We start from the raw sequence: 22,295 nt of genomic DNA on the forward strand, positions 1-22,295 counted from the left end.
ATCAGGTGTGTCTGATATTGATAAGGTGATTCTAATAATGATCAGGTATCTCTGATATTGATCAGGTGTCTCTGATATTAATCAGCTTTGTCTGTGAAATTGAACAGGTGTGTCTCTGATATTGATCAGGTGCCTCTGATATAGATCACGTGTCCCTGATATTGATCAGGTGTGTCTCTGATAGTGACCAGGTGTGTCTCTGATAGTGACCAGGTGTTTCTGATATTGATCAGGTGACACTGATATTGATCAGGTGACACTGATATTGATCAGGTGTCTCTGTTTGATCAGGTGTGTCGCTGATATTGATCAGGTGTGTCTGATATTGATCAGGTGTGTCTGATATTGATCAGGTGAATCTGATATTGATCAGGTGCGTCTCTGATATTGATCTGGTGTCTCTGATATTGATCAGGTGAGTCTCTGATATTGATCAGGTGTGTCTATAATATTGACCAGGTGTCTGTGATATTGATCATGTGTGTATCTGATATTGATCAGGTGTGTTTCTGATATTGATCAGGTGTGTCAGATATTGATGTGTTGTCCCTGGTATTGATCAGGTGTCTCTGATATTGATCAGGTATCTCTGATATTGATCAGGTGTCTCTGATATTGATCACATTTGTCTCTGATATTGATCAGATGTGTGTCTGATATGGAGCAGGTGTGTATGACATTGATCACATGTCTATGATATTGATCAGGTGCGTCTCTAATGTTGAGCAGACATTTCACTGATATTGATCAGATGTGTTTAATATTGATCAGGTGTCTCTGATATTGATTAGGTGTGTCTCAGTAATTGATCAGGTCTGTCTCTGATATTGATCAGGTGTGTCTGATATTAATCGGGTGTCTCTGATATTGATCAGGTGCGTCTCTAATATTGATCTGGTGTCTCTGATATTGATCAGGCGTGTCTCTGATATTGATCAGGTGTGTCTCTGATATCGTTCAGGTGTGTCTCTGATATTGATCAGGTGTCTCGGATATTGATCAGGTATGTCATCGATATTGATCAGGTGTGCCTGTTATTGATTAGCAGTCTCTGATATTGATCAGGTGTGTATCTGATAGTGATCAGGTGTGTCTCTGATATTGATCAGGTGTGTCTCTGATATTGATCAGGTGTCGCTGATATTGATCTGGTGTCTCTGATATTGATCTGGTGTCTCTGATATTGATCTGGTGTGTCTATAATATTGACCAGGTGTCTGTGATATTGATCATGTGTGTATCTGATATTGATCAGGTGTGTTTCTGATATTGATCATGTGTGTCAGATATTGATGTGTTGTCCCTGGTATTTATCAAGTGTCTCTGATATAGATCAGGTATCTCTGATATTGATCAGGTGTGTCCGATATTGATCAGGTGTGTCCGATATTGATCACGTTTGTCTCTGATATTGATCAGATGTGTGTCTGATATGGAGCAGGTGTGTATGACATTGATCACATGTCTATGATATTGATCAGGTGCGTGTCTGATATTGATGGGTGTCTCTGATATTGATCATGTGCGTCTCTAATATTGATCTGGTGTGTCTGATATTGATCAGGTGTTTCATTTAGATTGATCAGGTGGGTAGGATATTGATCAGGTGTGTCTCTGATATTGATCAGATGTGTCTCTGATATTGATCAGGTGTCGCTGATATTGATCTGGTGTCTCTGATATTGATCTGGTGTCTCTGATATTGATCTGGTGTGTCTATAATATTGACCAGGTGTCTGTGATATTGATCATGTGTGTATCTGATATTGATCAGGTGTGTTTCTGATATTGATCATGTGTGTCAGATATTGATGTGTTGTCCCTGGTATTTATCAAGTGTCTCTGATATAGATCAGGTATCTCTGATATTGATCAGGTGTGTCCGATATTGATCAGGTGTGTCCGATATTGATCACGTTTGTCTCTGATATTGATCAGATGTGTGTCTGATATGGAGCAGGTGTGTATGACATTGATCACATGTCTATGATATTGATCAGGTGCGTGTCTGATATTGATGGGTGTCTCTGATATTGATCATGTGCGTCTCTAATATTGATCTGGTGTGTCTGATATTGATCAGGTGTTTCATTTATATTGATCAGGTGGGTAGGATATTGATCAGGTGTGTCTCTGATATTGATCAGATGTGTCTCTGATATTGATCAGGTGTGTCTCTGATATTGTTCAGGTGTGTCTGATATTCATCAGGTGTGTCTCTGATATTCATCAGGTGTCTTTGTATCTTGATCTGATATTGATCAGGTGTGTCTCTGATATTGATCAGATGTGTCTCTGATATTGATCAGGTTTGTCTCTGATATTGATCAGGTGTGTCTCTGATATTGATCAGGTGTGTCTCTGATATTGATCAGGTGTGTCATTTATATTGATCAGTTGTCTCTGATATTGATCAGGTGTGTCTGATATTGATCAGGTCACCCTGATATTGATCAGGTGTCTGTTATTGTTCAGGTGTGTCTGATATTGATCAGGTGTGTCTGATATTAATCAGGTGTCTCTGATATTGATCAGGTGCGTCTCTGATATTGATCAGGTGTGTCGCTGATATCGTTCAGGTGTGTCTCTGATATTGATCAGGTGTGTCTCTGATATGGATCAGATGTGTCTGATATTAATCAGGTGTCTCGGATATTGATCAGGTATGTCATCAATATTGATCAGGTGTGCCTGTTATTGATTAGCAGTCTCTGATATTGATCAGGTGTGTCTCTGATATTGATCAGGTGTGTCCGATATTGATCAGGTGTCTCTGATATTGATCTGGTGTCTCTGATATTGATCTGGTGTCTCTGATATTGATCTGGTGTCCAATATTGATCAGGTGTGTCTATAATATTGACCAGGTGTCTGTGATATTGATCATGTGTGTATCTGATATTGATCAGGTGTGTTTCTGATATTGATCATGTGTGTCAGATATTGATGTGTTGTCCCTGGTATTGATCAGGTGTCTCTGATATAGATCAGGTATCTCTGATATTGATCAGGTGTGTCCGATATTGATCAGATGTCTGATATTGATCACATTTGTCTCTGATATTGATCAGATGTGTGTCTGATATGGAGCAGATGTGTATGACATTGATCACATGTCTATGATATTGATCAGGTGCGTCTCTAATGTTGAGCAGACATTTCACTGATATTGATCAGATGTGTCTAATATTGATCAGGTGTCTCTGATATTGATTAGGTGTTTCTCTGATATTGATCAGGTGCATGTCTGATATTGATGGGTGTCTCTGATATTGATCATGTGCGTCTCTAATATTGATCTGGTGTGTCTGATATTGATCAGGTGTTTCATTTATATTGATCAGGTGGGTAGGATATTGATCAGGTGTGTCTCTGATATTGATCAGATGTGTCTCTGATATTGATCAGATGTGTCTCTGATATTGATCAGGTGTGTCTCTGATATTGATCAGGTGTGTCTCTGATATTGTTCAGGTGTGTCTGATATTGTTCAGGTGTGTCTCTGATATTCATCAGGTGTGTCTCTGATATTCATCAGGTGTCTTTGTATCTTGATCTGATATTGATCAGGTGTGTCTCTGATATTGATCAGATGTGTCTCTGATATTGATCAGGTGTGTCTCTGATATTGATCAGGTGTGTCTCTGATATTGTTCAGGTGTGTCTCTGATATTCATCAGGTGTGTCTCTGATATTCATCAGGTGTCTTTGTATCTTGATCTGATATTGATCAGGTGTGTCTCTGATATTGATCACGTGTCTCTGATATTGATCAGGATTTTCTCTGATATTGATCAGGTTTGTCTCTGATATTGATCAGGTGTGTCTCTGATATTGATCAGGTGTGTCATTTATATTGATCAGTTGTCTCTGATATTGATCAGGTGTGTCTGATATTGATCAGGTCACCCTGATATTGATCAGGTGTCTCTGTTATTGTTCAGGTGTGTCTGATATTGATCAGGTGTGTCATTTATATTGATCAGTTGTCTCTGATATTGATCAGGTGTGTCTGATATTGATCAGGTCACCCTGATATTGATCAGGTGTCTGTTATTGTTCAGGTGTGTCTGATATTGATCAGGTGTGTCTGATATTAATCAGGTGTCTCTGATATTGATCAGGTGCGTCTCTGATATTGATCAGGTGTGTCGCTGATATCGTTCAGGTGTGTCTCTGATATTGATCAGGTGTGTCTCTGATATGGATCAGATGTGTCTGATATTAATCAGGTGTCTCGGATATTGATCAGGTATGTCATCAATATTGATCAGGTGTGCCTGTTATTGATTAGCAGTCTCTGATATTGATCAGGTGTGTCTCTGATATTGATCAGGTGTGTCCGATATTGATCAGGTGTCTCTGATATTGATCTGGTGTCTCTGATATTGATCTGGTGTCTCTGATATTGATCAGGTGTGTCTATAATATTGACCAGGTGTCTGTGATATTGATCATGTGTGTATCTGATATTGATCAGGTGTGTTTCTGATATTGATCATGTGTGTCAGATATTGATGTGTTGTCCCTGGTATTGATCAGGTGTCTCTGATATAGATCAGGTATCTCTGATATTGATCAGGTGTGTCCGATATTGATCAGATGTCTGATATTGATCACATTTGTCTCTGATATTGATCAGATGTGTGTCTGATATGGAGCAGATGTGTATGACATTGATCACATGTCTATGATATTGATCAGGTGCGTCTCTAATGTTGAGCAGACATTTCACTGATATTGATCAGATGTGTCTAATATTGATCAGGTGTCTCTGATATTGATTAGGTGTTTCTCTGATATTGATCAGGTGCGTGTCTGATATTGATGGGTGTCTCTGATATTGATCATGTGCGTCTCTAATATTGATCTGGTGTGTCTGATATTGTTCAGGTGTGTCTCTGATATTCATCAGGTGTGTCTCTGATATTCATCAGGTGTGTCTCTGATATTCATCAGGTGTCTTTGTATCTTGATCTGATATTCATCAGGTGTGTCTCTGATATTGATCACGTGTCTCTGATATTGATCAGGATTTTCTCTGATATTGATCAGGTTTGTCTCTGATATTGATCAGGTGTGTCTCTGATATTGATCAGGTGTGTCATTTATATTGATCAGTTGTCTCTGATATTGATCAGGTGTGTCTGATATTGATCAGGTCACCCTGATATTGATCAGGTGTCTCTGTTATTGTTCAGGTGTGTCTGATATTGATCAGGTGTGTCTGATATTAATCAGGTGTCTCTGATATTGATCAGGTGCGTCTCTGATATTGATCTGGTGTCTCTGATATTGATCAGGCGTGTCTCTGATATTGATCAGGTGTGTCTCTGATATCGTTCAGGTGTGTCTCTGATATTGATCAGGTGTCTCGGATATTGATCAGGTATGTCATCGATATTGATCAGGTGTGCCTGTTATTGATTAGCAGTCTCTGATATTGATCAGGTGTGTATCTGATAGTGATCAGGTGTGTCTCTGATATTGATCAGGTGTGTCCGATATTGATCAGATGTCCCTGATATTGATCTGGTGTCCCTGATATTGAACTTTGTGTTCGCAGGTGCAACACGTATGCTCAGCTGGGCAATGGGCCCAGGGAAGCCCCCCCTTAGCCCCTGGCCCGCCAAGCCATGGTCACGCATCCATGTGGACTATACAGGTCTTTTCATGGGAAAAATGTTTTTGGTTGTCGTCGACGCCTACTCCAAATGGATTGAGTGTGCCATTTTAAATTCAAGCACATCCTCTGCCATGGTAGAAAGTCTACGGGCAATGTTCACCATCCATGGTCTACCGGACATCTTGTTCAGCGACAATGGCCAATGCTTCACAAGCACTGAATTCCAGGACTTCATGGCAGGCAATGGAATCAACCATGTCAGAACGGCACCGTTCAAGCCGGCCTCAAACAGCCAGGCAGAACGAGCAGTGCAGATAATCAAACAGGGGATGCTCAGAATCCAAGGGGGTTCCCTACAAAGTTGCTTATCACGCCTCCTGTTGGCCAATAGATCCCGACCACACTCGCTCACAGGGGTTCCACCGGCAGAGCTGCTAATGAAAAGGACGCTCAAAACCAGGTTATCCTTTATACACCCTACTATGAAAGAAATTGTTGAGAGCAGGCGTCAGTCACAATGTGACTACCATGACAGGAATGCGAGGGCGCGATGTATTGATGTAATGACCCTGTTTTTGTCCTTAATTACGCTGCAGGGCCCAAATGGCTTGCAGGCACTGTGATTGCCAAAGAGGGGAATAGGGTACTGGTAGTTAAACTCACCAATGGACAAATCTGCCGCAAACACGTGGATCAAACTAAAAGGGGGTTCAGCAACCCCATAGAAGAAGCAGAGGAAGAACACAACGTAGAGTTTACTCCACCACAGGTGACCGAACACCGGAACCAAGTGGAGGAGAGTCCAGTCACTGTGGGCACTCCGGACAGGCCTGAGGCATCACAAACAGCAGACACACAAGCCAGCGCCCAACAACCGGAGCCCCAACTCAAGCGCTCTACAAGGGAGCGTAAACCACCAGAGAGACTTAACCTGTGAACCCAATAAGACTTTGGGGGGGGAGGTGATGTCATGTATTCAACCAGCATTGTAACTGATCTAAGTTGTACACCTTGAGAACACTGACCACAAGGGGTGAACTTGTGGGAGACACTCCTAACCTGGACTTTCAGGTATAAAACGGGAAGCTCCACCCACCTTCATCACTTGAGGTCTTGGTAATAAAGGTAACTGGTCAGACTGACCTTCTCTCAAGTATGGGCCTCGTGTGCATTTATATTGTATAGTAGGGACATATCAGTAACCACCTCCTGAAACGTGCTATCCACGTAGTTCTCAGCCTCGCGGATGCACCTTATTGCCTCCACCCGCTGCTCCAGCTCCAAAACGCGGAGCTCAAGTAGTTGAAGCTGGAGACACCTCCTGCACACAGGGTTGTAGGCTGCGCGAAGCGTCCAGGACTTCCCACATGCCGCAGGATGTGCACGCCACGGGGCTGAGCTGCATTGCCATCTCTTTAGTTAAACTTATCTAGATTAAAATCTACTTAAAAAGAAATTGAGAAAAGAGAGCTACTCACCAACTCACCTCACCGACCTCTGTGGCCTCCCAACCTTCGAATTCCCAACCTCCTGTAGATTGTTGCTATTGGCTCTCCCTCCCTCCACACAGAAGATGCAGCCTTTTTTCTCTCCTCTCTCCAACTCTGTGACAACAGTGCTGCAGCTCTTGCTATCCTCCTCCCTCTCAAGGTGTTGAATCAGTAGGCCTCTTCCTCCTCTCCTCGACTCACTGGTTGCAGGCAGACAGTTGTTGCAGCTCCTTCTCCACAGGCTCCCAACTCCAAAGTGGCTAAGCCATTTCCTTGTTCCCTATTACTAATTCCCCAGTCTCATCCTCCATGGGACCAACATTTACTTTAACCATCTTTTCCTTTTTAAGTATCTCTTTTTATATTTTTTGCGAGTTTACTTTCATAATCTATCTTCCCCCTCTTTATCATATTTTTGTCATTTTTTGTTGGCTTTTAACAATTTCCCAATCCTCTGGCCTCTCACTATTCTTGGCCACATTGTATGCCCTTGTTTTCAAATTGACACCCTCCTTTATTTCCTTAGTTAGCCACGGATGGTTATCCCTCTCTTACAGTCCTTCCTTCTCATTGGGATGTACTTTTGTTGCGAGTTATGAAATATCTCCTTAAATTTCTGCCACTGCTCATCAACCGTCCCACACTTTAATCTATTTTCCCAGTCCACTTTAGCCAACTCTGCCCCCATACTTTGCAATCTCCTTTATTTAAGCTTAGGACACTGGTTTGAGATCCAACTTTCTCACCCACCAAATGAATTTTAAATTGAGGTTATGGTCATTCACTCTCCCTCTCTCCCCTCCGCATCACCACATCGAGAGAGTGTGAGGTATGCTCTCTGTCCCTCCCTCACACAGACAGAGTGTATGAGGTACACTCCCTCTCCCTCACTCACACAGAGTGTATGAGGTACACTCCCCTCCCTCACACAGAGTGTATGAGGTACACTCCCTCTCCCTCACACACAGAGTGTATGAGGTACATTCCCTCTCCCTCACACACAGTATATGAGGTACACTCTCTCTCCCTCACACACACACAGAGTGTATGAGGTACACTCCCCTTCCTCCCTCACACACACAGAGTGTATGAGGTACACTCCCCTCCCTCACACACACACACAGAGTGTATGAGGTACACTCCCCTCCCTCCCTCCCACACAGAGTGTATGAGGTACACTCCCTCCCCCCCACACACACACACACACAAACACACACACACACAAACACGCACACAGAGTGTATGAGGTACACTCCCTCTCCCTCACACAGAGTGTATGAGGTACACTCCCCTCCCTCACACACACACAGAGTGCATGAGGTACACTTCCTTCCCTCCTTCCCACACAGAGTGTATGAGGTACACTCCCTCCCCCCCACACACACAGAGTGTATGAGGTACACTCCCCTCCCTCCCGCACACACAGAGAGTGTATGAGGTACACTCCCTCTCCCTCACACACACAGAGTGTATGAGGTTCACTCCCCTCCCTCCCTCACACACAGAGTGTATGAGGAACACTCACCTCCCTCCCTCACACACACAGAGTGTATGAGGTACACTCGCTTCCCTCCCTCACACACAGAGAGTGTATGAGGTACACTCCCTCTCCCTCACACACACAGAGTGTATGAGGTACACTCCCCTCCCTCCCTCACACACAGAGAGTATGAGGTACACTCCCCTCCCTCCCGCACACAGAGTATGAGGTACACTCCCCTCCCTCCCTCACAGTGTATGAGGTACACTCGCTTCCCTCCCTCACACACAGAGAGTGTATGAGGTACACTCCCCTCCCTCCTTCACACAGAGTGTATGAGGTACACTCCCTCTCCCTCACACACAGAGTGTATGAGGTACACTCCCTTCCCTCCCTCCCACAGCGTGTATGAGGTACACTCCCTCTCCCTCACAAACACCAAGTGTATGAGGTACACTCCCCTCCCTCCCTCTCCCTCACACAGAGTGTATGAGGTACACTCCCCTCCCTCACACACACACAGAGTGTATGAGGTACACTCCCCTCCCTCCCGCACACACAGAGTATGAGGTACACTCCCCTCCCTCCCTCACACAGAGTGTATGAGGTACACTCCCCTCCCTCCTTCACAGAGTGTATGAGGTACACTCCCTCTCCCTCACACACAGAGTGTATGAGGTACACTCCCTTCCCTCCCTCCCACAGCGTGTATGAGCTACACTCCCTCTCCCTCACAAACACCAAGTGTATGAGGTACACTCCCTCTCCCTCACACACACAGAGTGTATGAGGTACACTCCCTCTCCCTCACACACACCAAGTGTATGAGGTACACTGCCTCTCCCTCTCACACACAGAGTGCATGAGGTACACTCCCTTCCCTCCCTCACACACACAGAGTGTATGAGGTACACTCCCACTCCCTCACACACACAGAGTGTATGAGGTACACTACCCTCCCTCACACACACACAGAGAGTGTATGAGATACACTCCCCTCCCTCCCGCACACACACAGAGAGTGTATGAGGTACACTCCCTCTCCCTCACACACACACACAGAGTGTATGAGGTACACTCCCTCTCACACACACACACACACACACACACAGAGTGTATGAGGTACACTCCCTCTCGCTCCCTCACACACAGAGAGTGTATGAGGTACACTCCCTCTTCCTCACACACACAGAGTGTATGAGGTACACTCACTCTCCCTCACACACACACACACACACACACACACACACACACACAGAGTGTATGAGGAACACTCCCTTCCCTCACTCACACACACAGAGTGTATGAGGTACACTCCCTTCCCTCCCTCCCACAGCGTGTATGAGGTACACTCCCTCTCCCTCACACACAGAGTGTATGAGGTACACTGCCTCTCCCTCTCACACACAGAGTGCATGAGGTACACTCCCTTCCCTCCCTCACACACAGAGAGTGTATGAGGTACACTCCCCTCCCTCCCTCACACACAGAGAGTGTATGAGGTACACTCCCTCTCCCTCACACACACACAAAGTGTAGATGTACACTCCCTCTTCCTCACACACAAAGAGTGTATGAGGTACACTCCCTCTCCCTCACACATAGAGTGTATGAGGTACACTCCCTCTCCCTCACACACACACACAGAGTGTATGAGGTACACTCCCTCTCCCTCACACACACAGAGAGTGTATGAGGTACACTCCCCTCCCTCCCTCACACACAGAGAGTGTATGAGGTACACTCCCTCTCCCTCACACACACACAAAGTGTAGATGTACACTCCCTCTTCCTCACACACAAAGAGTGTATGAGGTACACTCCCTCTCCCTCACACACAGAGTGTATGAGGTACACTCCCTCTCCCTCACACACACACACAGAGTGTATGAGGTACACTCCCTCTCCCTCACACACACAAAGAGTGTATGAGGTACACTCCCCTTCCTCACACACACAGAGAGTGTATGAGGTACACTCCCTTCCCTCCCTCACACACACAGAGTGTATGAGGTACACTCCCTCTCCCTCACACACACACACACACACAGAGTGTATGAGGTACACTCCCTCTCCCACACACACACAGAGTGTATGAGTTACACTCCCCTCCCTCCTGCACACACATAGAGAGTGTATGAGGTACACTCCCCTCCCTCACACACACAGAGTGTATGAGGTACACTCCCTCTCCCTCACACACAGAGAGTGAATGAGTTACACTCCCCTTCCTCACACACACACACACACACACACAGAGTGTATGAGGTACACTCCCTCTCCCACACACACAGAGTGTATGAGTTACACTCCCCTCCCTCCTGCACACACACAGAGAGTGTATGAGGTACACTCCCCTCCCTCCCTCACACACACAGAGTGTATGAGGTACACTCCCTCTCCCTCACACACAGAGAGTGAATGAGTTACACGACGCTCCATCAGAGTCACAGCAGCGTCATGAAATTTTTGATCGCCGGCGTCATGACATCATCCCCCGCGGGGTGAGAGGGCGAGTGAGCGCGGCCCGTGGAAACGCCCCCCGGGCCCAGAGAGAGAGAGAGAGAGAGGGTGAGTGATTTACCCCAGGCCCAGGCCTCCGCCCGCTCACATTCTCCGTGTCGCCCCCCCGGCAATGTACAGTGTGTTTACCCCCCCCCCCCCGGGCAATGTACAGTGTGTTTACCCCCCCCCCCGGGCAATGTACAGTGTGTTTACCCTCCCCCCCCCCGGGCAATGTACAGTGCGTTTACCCCCCCCCCCCCCCCGGCAATGTACAGTGCGTTTACCCCCCCCCCCCGGCAATGTACAGTGTTTTTACCCCCCCCCGGGCAATGTACAGTGTGTTTACCCTCCCCCCCCCTGGGCAATGTACAGTGCGTTTACCCCCCCCCCCCCGGCAATGTACAGTGCGTTTACCCCCCCCCCCCCCCCGGCAATGTACAGTGCGTTTACCCCCCTCCCCCCCCCCCCCCGGGCAATGTACAGTGTGTTTACCCCCCCCCCCCCCCGGGCAATGTACAGTGTGTTTACCCCCCCCCCCCCGGCAATGTACAGTGTTTTTACCCCCCCCCGGGCAATGTACAGTGTGTTTACCCCTCCCCCCGGGCAATGTACAGTGTGTTTACCCCCCCCCCGGGCAATGTACAGTGTGTTTACCCCTCCCCCCGGGCAATGTACAGTGTGTTTCCCCCCCCCCCCCGGGCAATGTACAGTGTGTTTACCCCTCCCCCCGGGCAATGTACAGTGTGTTTACCCCCCCCCCCCCCGGGCAATGTACAGTGTGTTTACCCCCCCCCCCCCCCGGGCAATGTACAGTGTGTTTACCCCCCCCCCCCCCCCGGGCAATGTACAGTGTGTTTACCCCCCCCGCCCCGGGCAATGTACAGTGTTTTTACCCCCCCCCCCCGGGCAATGTACAGTGTGTTTACCCCCCCCCCCCCCCCCCGGGCAATGTACAGTGTGTTTACCCCCCCCCCCCCCCCCCCCCGGGCAATGTACAGTGTGTTTACCCCCCCCCCGGCAATGTACAGTGTGTTTACCCCTCCCCCCGGGCAATGTACAGTGTGTTTACCCCCCCCCCCCCCCCCGGGCAATGTACAGTGTGTTTACCCCCCCCCGGCAATGTACAGTGTGTTTACCCCCCCCCCACCCCCCCCCCCGGGCAATGTACAGTGTGTTTACTCCCCCCCCCCGGCAATGTACAGTGTGTTTGCCCCCCCCCCCCCCCGGGGCAATGTACAGTGTGTTTACCCCCCCCCCCAGGGCAATGTACAGTGTGTTTACCCTCCCCCCCCCGGCAATGTACAGTGTGTTTACCCCCCCGGGCATTGTACAGTGTGTTTACCCCCCCCCCCCCCCCCTGGCAATGTACAGTGTGTTTACTCCCCCCGGGTAATGTACAGTGTGTTTACTCCCCCCCGGGTAATGTACAGTGCGTTTACCCGCCCCCCCCCCCCCCCCCCCCCCGGGCAATGTACAGTGCGTTTACCCCCCCCCCCCCCCCGGGCAATGTACAGTGTGTTTACCCCCCCCCCGGGCAATGTACAGTGTGTTTACCCCTCCCCCCGGGCAATGTACAGTGTGTTTACCCCCCCCCCCCCCCGGGCAATGTACAGTGCGTTTACCCCCCCCCCCCCGGGGCAATGTACAGTGTGTTTACCCCCCCCCGGGCAATGTACAGTGTGTTTACCCCCCCCCCCCCCGGGCAATGTACAGTGCGTTTACCCCCCACCCCCCCGGGCAATGTACAGTGTGTTTACCCCCCCCCGGGCAATGTACAGTGCGTTTACCCCCCCCCCCCCCCGGGGCAATGTACAGTGCGTTTACCCCCCCGCCCCCCCGGGCAATGTACAGTGCGTTTACCCCCCCCCCCCCCGGCAATGTACAGTGTGTTTACCCCCCCCCCCCCCCCGGGCAATGTACAGTGTGTTTACCCTCCCCCCTACCCCCGGGCAATGTACAGTGAATGTACAGTGTGTTTACCCTCCCCCCCCCCCCCGGCAATGTACAGTGTGTTTACCCCCCCCCGGGTAATGTACAGTGCGTTTACCCCCCCCCCCCCCGGGCAATGTACAGTGTGTTTACCCCCCCCCCGGGCAATGTACAGTGTGTTTACCCCCCCACCCTCCCGGGCAATGTACAGTGCGTTTACCCCCCCCCCCCCCCGGGGCAATGTACAGTGTGTTTACCCCCCCCCCGGGCAATGTACAGTGTGTTTACCCCCCCACCCCCCCGGGCAATGTACAGTGTGTTTACCCCCCCCCCCCCCCCCCCCCCCCCCCCCCCGGGCAATGTACAGTGCGTTTACCCCCCCCCCCCCCGGGGCAATGTACAGTGTGTTTACCCCCCCCCCCCCCCCGGGCAATGTACAGTGCGTTTACCCCCCCACCCCCCCCGGGCAATGTACAGTGCGTTTACCCCCCCACCCCCCCGGGCAATGTACAGTGCGTTTACCCCCCCCCCCCCCCCCCCGGCAATGTACAGTGTGTTTACCCCCCCCCCCCCCCCGGGCAATGTACAGTGCGTTCCCCCCCCCCGGCAATGTACAGTGTGTTTACCCCCCCCCCCCCTCCGGGCAATGTACAGTGTGTTTACCCCCCCCCCCCCCCCCCCCCCCCCCGGGCAATGTACAGTGTGTTTACCCCCCCCCCCCCCCCCCCCCCCCCCCGGGCAATGTACAGTGTGTTTACCCCCCTCCACCCCCGGGCAATGTACAGTATGTTTACCCCCCCCCCCCCCCGGCAATGTACAGTGTGTTTGCCCCCCCCCCCCGGGGCAATGTACAGTGTGTTTACCCCCCCCCCCCCCCCCCTGGCAATGTACAGTGTGTTTACTCCCCCCCGGGTAATGTACAGTGTGTTTACCCCCCCCGCCCCAGGGTAATGTACAGTGTGTTTACCCCCCCCGCCCCAGGGCAATGTACAGTGTGTTTACCCCCCCCGCCCCAGGGCAATGTACAGTGTGTTTACCCCACCCCCCCCCCCCAAAGCAATGTACAGTGTGTTTACCCCCCCCGGGCAATGTACAGTGTGTTTACCCCCCCCCCCCCCGGGCAATGTACAGTGTGTTTACCCCCCCCCCCCCCCGGGCAATGTACAGTGTGTTTACCCCCCCCCGGGCAATGTACAGTGTGTTTACCCCCCCCCCCCCCGGGCAATGTACAGTGTGTTTACCCCCCCCCCCCCCCGGCAATGTACAGTGTGTTTACCCCTCCCCCGGGCAATGTACAGTGTGTTTACCCCCCCCCCCCCCCCCCCGGCAATGTACAGTATGTTTACCCCCCCCCCCCACGGCAATGTACAGTGTGTTTGCCCCCCCCCCCCCGGGGCAATGTACAGTGTGTTTACCCCCCCCCCCCCCCTGGCAATGTACAGTGTGTTTACTCCCCCCCGGGTAATGTACAGTGTGTTTACCCCCCCCCCCGCCCCAGGGCAATGTACAGTGTGTTTACCCCCCCCGCCCCAGGGCAATGTACAGTGTGTTTACCCCCCCCCCCCCCAAAGCAATGTACAGTGTGTTTACCCCCCCCGGGCAATGTACAGTGTGTTTACCCCCCCCCCGGGCAATGTATAGTGTGTTTACCCCCCCCCCCGGGCAATGTACAGTGTGTTTACCCCCCCCCCCCCCCCCCCGGGCAATGTACAGTGTGTTTACTCCCCCCCGGGTAATGTACAGTGTGTTTACCCCCCCCCGCCCCAGGGCAATGTACAGTGTGTTTACCCCCCCGCCCCAGGGCAATGTACAGTGTGTTTACCACCCCCCCCCAAAGCAATGTACAGTGTGTTTACCCCCCCCGGGCAATGTACAGTGTGTTTACCCCCCCCCCGGGCAATGTACAGTGTGTTTACCCCCCCCCCCCCGGGCAATGTACAGTGCGTTCCCCCCCCTCCCGGGGCAATGTATAGTATGTTTACCCCCCCCCCCCCCCCCCCCAGGGCAATGTACAGTGTGTTTACCCCCCCCCCCCACCCGGGGCAATGTACAGTGTGTTCCCCCCCCCCCCCCCACCTGGGGCAATGTACAGTGTGTTTACTCCCCTTCCCCCCCGGGCAATGTACAGTGTGTTTACCCCCCCCCCGGGCAATGTACAGTGTGCTTACCCCCCCCCCCGGGCAATGTACAGTGTGCTTACCCCCCCCCCCCCGGGCAATGTACAGTGTGCTTACCCCCCCCCCCCGGGGCAATGTACAGTGTGTTTACCCCCCCCCCCCCGGGCAATGTACAGTGTGTTTACCCTCCCCCCCCCCCCCGGGGCAATGTACAGTGTGTTTACCCCCCCCCCCCTCCGGGCAATGTACAGTGTGTTTACCCCCCCCCCCCCCCCCCCCCCGGGCAATGTACAGTGTGCTTACTCCCCCCCGGGTAATGTACAGTGTGTTTACCCCCCCCCCCCCCCGGCAATGTACAGTGTGTTTTCCCCCCCCCCCCCCCGGGGCAATGTACAGTGTGTTTACCCCCCCCCCCCCCCCTGGCAATGTACAGTGTGCTTACTCCCCCCCGGGTAATGTACAGTGTGTTTACCCCCCCCGCCCCAGGGCAATGTACAGTGTGTTTACCCCCCCCGCCCCAGGGCAATGTACAGTGTGTTTACCCCACCCCCCCCCCCCCAAAGCAATGTACAGTGTGTTTACCCCCCCCGGGCAATGTACAGTGTGTTTACCCCCCCCCGGGCAATGTACAGTGTGTTTACCCCCCCCCCCCCCCCCCCGGGCAATGTACAGTGTGTTTACTCCCTCCCGGGTAATGTACAGTGTGTTTACCCCCCCGCCCCAGGGCAATGTACAGTGTGTTTACCCCCCCCGGGCAATGTACAGTGTGTTTACCCCCCCCCGGGCAATGTACAGTGTGTTTACCCCCCCCCGGGCAATGTATAGTGTGTTTACCCCCCCCCCCCCCCGGGGCAATGTACAGTGTGTTTACCCCCCCCCCCCCCCCCCGGCAATGTACAGTGTGTTTACCCTCCCCCCTACCCCCGGGCAATGTACAGTGTGTTTACCCCTCCCCCCGGGCAATGTACAGTGTGTTTACCCCCCCCCCCCGGGCAATGTATAGTGTGTTTACCCCCCCCCCCCCCCCGGGGCAATGTACAGTGCGTTCCCCCCCCCCCCCCGGGGCAATGTATAGTATGTTTACCCCCCCCCCCCCCCCCCGGGGCAATGTACAGTGTGTTTACCCCCCCCCCCACCCGGGGCAATGTACAGTGTGTTTTCTTCCCCCCCCCCCTCCCGGGCAATGTACAGTGTGTTCCCCCCCCCCCACCTGGGGCAATGTACAGTGTGTTTACTCCCCTCCCCCCCCGGGCAATGTACAGTGTGCTTACCCCCCCCCCCGGGCAATGTACAGTGTGTTTACCCCCCCCCCCCCCCCCCGGGGCAATGTACAGTGTGTTTACCCCCCCCCTGGGCAATGTACAGTGTGTTTACCCTCCCCCCCCCCGCCCCCGGGGCAATGTACAGTGTGTTTACCCCCCCTGCCGGGGCAATGTACAGTGTGTTTACCCCCCCCGGACAATGTACAGTATGTTTACCCCCCCCCCCCCCCCCCCCGGGCAATGTACAGTGTGTTTACCCCCCCCCCCCGGGTCAATGTACAGTGTGTTTACCCCCCCCCGGGCAATGTACAGTGTGTTTACCCCCCCCCCCCGGGGCAATGTACAGTGTGTTTACCCCCCCCTGCCGGGGCAATGTACAGTGTGTTTACCCCCCCCCCCCCCCGGGGCAATGTACAGTGTGTTTACGCCCCCCCCCCCCCCCCGGGGCAATGTACAGTGTGTTTACCCCCCCCTGCCGGGGCAATGTACAGTGTGTTTACCCCCCCCCCCCCCCCCGGGGCAATGTACAGTGTGTTTACCCCCCCCTGCCGGGGCAATGTACAGTGTGTTTACCCCCCCCCTGCCGGGGCAATGTACAGTGTGTTTACCCCCCCCCCCCCCCCGGGCAATGTACAGTATGTTTACCCCCCCCCCCCCGGCAATGTACAGTGTGTTTACCCCCCCCCCCCCCGGGGCAACGTACAGTGTGTTTACCCCCCCCCCCCCCGGGGCAATGTACAGTGTGTTTACCCCCTCCCCCGGGGCAATGTACAGTGTGTTTACCCCCCCCCCACCCCCGGGTCAATGTACAGTGTGTTTACCCCCCACCCCCCGGGGCAATGTACAGTATGTTTACCCGCCCCCCCCCCCCCGGCAATGTACAGTGTGTTTACCCCCCCCCCCCCCCCCCGGGGCAACGTACAGTGTGTTTACCCCCCCCCCCCCGGGGCAATGTACAGTGTGTTTACCCCCTCCCCCGGGGCAATGTACAGTGTGTTTACCCCCCCCCACCCCCCGGGTCAATGTACAGTGTGTTTACCCCCCACCCCCCGGGTCAATGTGCAGTGTGTTTATCCCCCCCCCCCCCCCCGGGGTAATGTACAGTGTGTTTACCCCCCCTGGGGCAATGTGCAGTGTGTTTACCCCCCCCCCCCCGCCCCCGGGGCAATGTACAGTGTGTTTACCCTCCCCTGCCGGGGCAATGTACAGTGTGTTTACCCCCCCCGGACAATGTACAGTATGTTTACCCCCCCCCCGGGCAATGTACAGTGTGTTTACCCCCCCCCCCCGGGTCAATGTACAGTGTGTTTACCCCCCCCGGGCAATGTACAGTGTGTTTACCCCCTCCCCCGGGGCAATGCACAGTGTGTTTACCCCCCCCTGCCGGGGCAATGTACAGTGTCTTTACCCCCCCCCCCCCCCCGGGGCAATGTACAGTGTGTTTACCCCCCCCTGCCGGGGCAATGTACAGTGTGTTTACCCCCCCCCTGCCGGGGCAATGTACAGTGTGTTTACCCCCCCCCCCCCCCCCCCCCGGGGCAATGTACAGTGTGTTTACCCCCCCCGGGGCAATGTGCAGTGTGTTTACCCCCCCCCCCCCCGCCCCCGGGGCAATGTACAGTGTGTTTACCCCCCCCCCCCCCCCGGCAATGTACAGTGTGTTTACCCCCCCCCCCCCCCGGGGCAACGTACAGTGTGTTTACCCCCCCCCCCCCGGGGCAATGTACAGTGTGTTTACCCCCCCCCCCCGGGCAATGTACAGTATGTTTACCCCCCCCCCCCCCCCGGCAATGTACAGTGTGTTTACCCCCCCCCCCCCCCCGGGGCAACGTACAGTGTGTTTACCCCCCCCCCCCCGGGGCAATGTACAGTGTGTTTACCCCCCCCCACACCCCGGGTCAATGTACAGTGTGTTTACCCCCCACCCCCCGGGTCAATGTGCAGTGTGTTTACCCCCCCCCCCCCCCCCCGGGGTAATGTACAGTGTGTTTACCCCCCCCCCCCCCGGGGCAATGTACAGTGTGTTTACCCCCCCCCCCCCCCCCGGGGCAATGTACAGTGTGTTTACCCCCCCTGGGGCAATGTGCAGTGTGTTTACCCCCCCCCCCCCCCGCCCCCGGGGCAATGTACAGTGTGTTTACCCTCCCCTGCCGGGGCAATGTACAGTGTGTTTACCCCCCCCGGACAATGTACAGTATGTTTACCCCCCCCCCCCCCCGGGCAATGTACAGTGTGTTTACCCCCCCCCGGGTCAATGTACAGTGTGTTTACCCCCCCCGGGCAATGTACAGTGTGTTTACCCCCTCCCCCGGGGCAATGCACAGTGTGTTTACCCCCCCCTGCCGGGGCAATGTACAGTGTGTTTACCCCCCCCCCCCACCCGGGGCAATGTACAGTGTCTTTACCCCCCCCCCCCCCCGGGGCAATGTACAGTGTGTTTACCCCCCCCTGCCGGGGCAATGTACAGTGTGTTTACCCCCCCCCTGCCGGGGCAATGTACAGTGTGTTTACCCCCCCCCCCCGGGGCAATGTACAGTGTGTTTACCCCCCCCTGCCGGGGCAATGTACAGTGTGTTTACCCCCCCCCTGCCGGGGCAATGTACAGTGTGTTTACCCCCCCCCCCCCCCGGGGCAATGTACAGTGTGTTTACCCCCCCCGGGGCAATGTGCAGTGTGTTTACCCCCCCCCCCCCCCCGCCCCCGGGGCAATGTACAGTGTGTTTACCCTCCCCTGCCGGGACAATGTGCAGTGTGTTTACCCCCCCCCCCCGCCCCCGGGGCAATGTACAGTGTGTTTACCCTCCCCTGCCGGGGCAATGTACAGTGTGTTTACCCCCCCCGGACAATGTACAGTATGTTCCCCCCCCCCCCCCCCGGGCGATGTACAGTGTGTTTACCCCCCCCCCCCCCGGGTCAATGTACAGTGTGTTTACCCCCCCCGGGCAATGTACAGTGTGTTTACCCCCCCCCCTCGGGGCAATGTACAGTGTGTTTACCCCCCCCCCCCCCCCCCCGGGGCAATGTACAGTGTGTTTACCCCCCCCCCCCCCCGGGGCAATGTACAGTGTGTTTACCCCCCCCCCCCCCCCCGGAGCAATGTACAGTGTGTTTACCCCCCCCCGGGGCAATGTACAGTGTGTTTACCCCCCCCTGCCGGGGCAATGTACAGTGTGTTTACCCCCCCCCTGCCGGGGCAATGTACAGTGTGTTTACCCCCCCCCCCCGGGCAATGTACAGTATGTTTACCCCCCCCCCCCCTGGGCAATGTACAGTCTGTTTACCCCCCCCCACCCACCCCCCGGGTCAATGTACAGTGTATTTACCCCCCCCCCCCCCCCCCGGGGCAATGTACAGTGTGTTTACCCCCTCCCCCGGGGCAATGTACAGTGTGTTTACCCCCCCCCCCCCCCACCCCCCGGGTCAATGTGCAGTGTGTTTACCCCCCCCTCCCCCCCGGGGCAATGTACAGTGTGTTTACCCCCTCCCCGGGGCAATGTACAGTGTGTTTACCCCCCCACCACCCCCCGGGTCAATGTGCAGTGTGTTTACCCCCCCCCCCCCGGGGTAATGTACAGTGTGTTTACCCCCCCCCCCCGGGGCAATGTACAGTGTGTTTACCCCCCCCCCCACCCCCCGGGTCAATGTACAGTGTGTTCACCCCCCCCCCCCTACCGGGCAATGTACAGTGTGTTTACCCCCCCCCCCCCAGGGCAATGTACAGTGTGTTTACCCCCCCCCCCCCCCCGGGGTAATGTACAGTGTGTTTATCCCCCACCGGGCAATGTACAGTGTGTTTACCCCCCCCCCCGGGGGCAATGTACAGTGTGTTTACCCCCCCCCCCCCCCGGGGCAATGTACAGTGTGTTTACCCCCCCTCCCCCTGGGGCAATGTACAGTGTGTCTACCCCCCTCCCCCCGGGGCAATGTACAGTGCGTTTACCCCCCCCCCCCCCCGGGGCAATGTACAGTGTGTTTACCCCCCCCGGGGCAATGTGCAGTGTGTTTACCCCCCCCCCCCCCCCCGGGCAATGTACAGTATGTTTACCCCCCCCCCCGGGCAATGTACAGTGCGTTTACCCCCCCCCCCCCCCCGGGCAATGTACAGTATGTTTACCCCCCCCCCCGGGGCAATGTACAGTGCGTTTACCCCCCCCCCCCCCCCGGGGCAATGTACAGTGTGTTTACCCCCCCCGGGGCAATGTACAGTATGTTTACCCCCCCCCCCGGGCAATGTACAGTGCGTTTACCCCCCCCCCCCCCGGGGCAATGTACAGTGTGTTTACCCCCCCCGGGGCAATGTACAGTGTGTTTACCCCCCCCCCCCCCCCCCGGGGCAACGTACAGTGTGTTTACCCCCCCGCCCCCCCCCCGGGGCAATGTACAGTGTGTTTACCCCCTCCCCCGGGGCAATGTACAGTGTGTTTACCCCCTCCCCCGGGGCAATGTACAGTGTGTTTACCCCCTCCCCCGGGGCAATGTACAGTGTGTTTACCCCCCCCCCCCCCCGGGGTAATGTACAGTGTGTTTACCCCCCCCCCCGGGGCAATGTACAGTGTGTTTACCCCCCCCCCCCCCGGGGCAATGTACAGTGTGTTTACCCTCCCCTGCCGGGGCAATGTACAGTATGTTTACCCCCCCCCCGGACAATGTACAGTATGTTTACCCCCCCCCGGGCAATGTACAGTGTGTTTACCCCCCCCCGGGGCAATGTACAGTGTGTTTACCCCCCCCGGGCAATGTACAGTGTGTTTACCCCCCCCCCCCCCCGGGGCAATGTACAGTGTGTTTACCCCCCCCCCCACCCGGGGCAATGTACAGTGTGTTTACCCCCCCCCCCCCCCCCCCGGGGCAATGTACAGTGTGTTTACCCCCCCCTGCCGGGGCAATGTACAGTGTGTTTACCCCCCCCCTTCCGGGGCAATGTACAGTGTGTTTACCCCCCCCCCGGGCAATGTACAGTATGTTTACCCCCCCCCCCCCCGGCAATGTACAGTGTGTTTACCCCCCCCCCCGGGGCAACGTACAGTGTGTTTACCCCCCCCCCCCCCCGGGGCAATGTACAGTGTGTTTACCCCCTCCCCCGGGGCAATGTACAGTGTGTTTACCCCCCCCCCCCACCCCCCGGGTCAATGTACAGTGTGTTTACCCTCCCCCCCCCCGGGGCAATGTACAGTGTGTTTACCCCCTCCCCTGGGGCAATGTACAGTGTGTTTACCCCCCACCCCCCGGGTCAATGTGCAGTGTGTTTACCCCCCCCCCCCGGGGTAATGTACAGTGTGTTTACCCCCCCCCCACCGGGCAATGTACAGTGTGTTGACCCCCCCCCCCCCCGCCCCCGGGGCAATGTACAGTGTGTTTACCCTCCCCTGCCGGGGCAATGTACAGTGTGTTTACCCCCCCCGGACAATGTACAGTATGTTCACCCCCCCCCGGGCAATGTACAGTGTGTTTACCCCCCCCCCCCCGGGTCAATGTACAGTGTGTTTACCCCCCCCGGGCAATGTACAGTGTGTTTACCCCCCCCCCCCCCCCCGGGGCAATGTACAGTGTGTTTACCCCCCCCTGCCGGGGCAATGTACAGTGTGTTTACCCCCCCCCCCCGGGGCAATGTACAGTGTGTTTACCCCCCCCCGGGGCAATGTACAGTGTGTTTACCCCCCCCTGCCGGGGCAATGTACAGTGTGTTTACCCCCCCCCTGCCGGGGCAATGTACAGTGTGTTTACCCCCCCCCCCCCCCGGGCAATGTACAGTATGTTTACCCCCCCCCGGCAATGTACAGTGTGTTTACCCCCCCCGGGGCAATGTGCAGTGTGTTTACCCCCCCGCCCCCGGGGCAATGTACAGTGTGTTTACCCCCCCCGGACAATGTACAGTATGTTTACCCC

The 22,295-nt window shown here is 54.7% G+C and overlaps 1 protein-coding gene across 1 annotated transcript in view; it reads left to right on the forward strand.

The window, feature by feature from the left end:
* The first annotated feature begins 11,074 nt into the window (after positions 1 to 11,074).
* Positions 11,075 to 22,295, forward strand: part of LOC139227736 (beta-1,4-galactosyltransferase 3-like) — a 38,856-nt gene continuing 27,635 nt past the window's right edge. The window contains exon 1 of the mRNA XM_070858720.1: positions 11,075 to 11,167. The gene's annotated coding sequence lies outside the window, so the exon portion shown is untranslated. The remainder of the gene's footprint in view (positions 11,168 to 22,295) is intronic.

This window comes from Pristiophorus japonicus, chromosome 17 (genome assembly GCF_044704955.1).
Source record: "Pristiophorus japonicus isolate sPriJap1 chromosome 17, sPriJap1.hap1, whole genome shotgun sequence".
Lineage (NCBI taxonomy): Eukaryota > Metazoa > Chordata > Chondrichthyes > Pristiophoridae > Pristiophorus > Pristiophorus japonicus.